Source organism: Euprymna scolopes, chromosome 1 (assembly GCF_053919585.1).
Source record: "Euprymna scolopes isolate OS-2025 chromosome 1, ASM5391958v1, whole genome shotgun sequence".
Taxonomy (NCBI): Eukaryota; Metazoa; Mollusca; class Cephalopoda; order Sepiida; family Sepiolidae; genus Euprymna; species Euprymna scolopes.
Window position 1 is genome coordinate 173,524,787 of NC_136482.1, and position 2,500 is coordinate 173,527,286.

General features: G+C 38.4%; 1 protein-coding gene across 1 annotated transcript in view; it reads right to left on the reverse strand.

Moving 5' to 3' along the window:
- LOC145277570 (heme-binding protein 2-like) overlaps nucleotides 1–2,500 on the reverse strand; it is a 32,653-nt gene that overhangs the window by 28,984 nt on the left and 1,169 nt on the right. The window lies entirely within an intron of this gene.

Below are 2,500 nucleotides of genomic sequence, written 5' to 3' on the forward strand. Positions count from 1 at the left end.
TGCAACTTATGTCCCCGATAGTAGCCCCCTACTTAACAGTGGCACTGTGCATTGTTTGGGGTGAAAATTGAATTAAAAAAAAAGTCGAGACGCAAAAGAAAAAAAATGACTGACTTGTTTTTGAAGAAACAGAAATGAATTTGTAATAAGAGTCTGTAAAAAAAATTGGTTTTTAGTACTTGACGCTAATCAACTAAAAATTAATAAATAATCTGCAACTGTCTCTGTCTGGCAGCAACACCATAAGACCTTATGCAGTGATCTGGAAGATGTACAGCGCCGAGCAACCAAGCTGCTGGCATCACTGAAGGACAAGGAATATTCTGAAAGATTGAGAACCCTGAGACTGCCCACTCTTAAGCATTGGAGAAATCGTGGTGACATGATCGATCTCTACAAGTACATCCATGGAATCTATGATACAAGAAAACCGTCTTTTCAGATCGCCAAAAACAGTGCAACCAGGGGGAACAGCCTCAAAATCGTAAAAAAACACTGTAGGCTAGATGTCCGCAAAGGGACCTTCTCACAGAGGGTTGTCAACACATGGAATGATCTCCCAGATGCAGTTGTACAAGCACAAACGGTAAACGCATTCAAAAGCAGACTTGACGCCCATTGGAGATTGCTGCCGAGTCTATATTGAACATCCTTCTAAATGGAAGTGCAAATTCCTGGGTTTCTGTGCCACGCATGCCACAAAGTTGTCTAGGAAATGTTTCCCTTGGAACGATGAATAGATGTCAAAGTCAAAGTCAAATAACGCAGAAACAAGAAAACACACAAAATAGATGGGTTTTAAGTTGGGGGCATCGTTAGATATTTATCGAACTGCTTTTTGCTCCAAGACAAAGTGGCAAAAATAAGACAAACAACAACAAGGCCTACCTTAAAATTCAATACAAATTTTTATTTGATTCTACGTTGCAGAAAAGGAATACACATTTTTGCCTCTGTAAACAGAGCTGTTAACAACCTCGACAGGTGATAGTCTTTGATTCTTCAACAGGAACTATTTGCTAGTTCATCTGTCTTCAAAGATATGAGTTTGCAGCCGTTGAAAAGGTCGTTATGATACCTTTTGCTCTAAAAAGATTCAGTCCTCGCATTGACAGATTTTTTTTTTTTTCATTTTCACCCCCAAACAAGACACAGTGCCACTTTGATGTAGGGGGGGGGGAGGCTACTATCGGGGACATAAGTTACAGGGATACTATGTAGGGAGTTGACGCTAATCAACTAAAAATAAATAACAAATAATCTGCAAATAACGCAGAAGCAAGAAAACACCTACAGAATAGATGAGTTTTTAGTTGGAGACATGGAGTCAGAAAGTGGGAGTGAGAACTCAACGGCCCCAAGGAAGGGTACTCTCATCTGCAAAAAGTGCCTGGGCAGCCCCGTCGGCATTCTCTAAGTTGGATACTTTTTAATTGTACTTCTTTTTTAAGAACTCAAGGGAGAGAACTCTCTTAAATTTGTTTCCATGAATAAAGAAAAAAGTTTGTTTGCTTTATTTTTAGCCGGAATAAGTATTTTCATAAAGCAGTGGTAACGAAATAAACTATATTCATAACAATAAATTAGTGGAATGAAAAAAAAAACCGTCTAAAGCAATATCAATATCCCGGACAGATTGCTATTTGGTTAAGATTTGGAAAATTTGAAATGTACTTAATTAAATAAATAATAAAAAAAATTAATTTTTAAGGGTGAAATTGTTTATATTTTTTCTGTTAATCTTTCTAATGTTTACAATTAGATACTTTTTCTTTTTTTTATTCATCACTTTATCTTTATACAGTTATGTTTATATGTACAGAGAGCTAAACACTCTTACTAAACTATTAACTGATCATTATGAATGTGGAACACAGCTGCTATTCGGCCCTGCAACAGATTTAATTTAGTTTTATGCAAACGGAGGCTAAAAAGAGGGTGGAAGCCCTTCATGAAAATTCAAATACCTAATCTTAATACATTTACAACCAAGCTTCTCTCCTTTCACCATAATCGCTCTGATCCCCATCACGCTCCAATTCAAATGAATGGCTTTCATCTTGAGGAAGCTCCATGTCTTGACAAGCTTCTGGGGCTTACGATCACTCCTGATTTGAAATGGAACACGTACATCAAATCTGTTGCCAAGATCGCTGGAAAAATAATCAGAGCACTCTACTGCTCTGGAATGTATCTCACTAATGGTGCAATTCTCTATCTGCATCTGTCACATCGACGAAATATTGCATCCCTCTGCTTGTTCTACAAGTACTTTAATCGTGAATGCTCTGATGAACTGCAAGCACGTGCCCCCTCGACGTAAATACTTCCGACAAACCCAACAAGCAGCTAAATCCCACCCCTTCACAGTAGAGATCCTTAGATACAAGAGAGCCTTCTACTCCAGTAGTTTCTTCCCCAGAACAGCTAGACTTTGGAATTCCCTTCTGGGTCCCTGCTTCCTCGACTGTACTGACATGCAGAAGTTCAAGTGCAATGT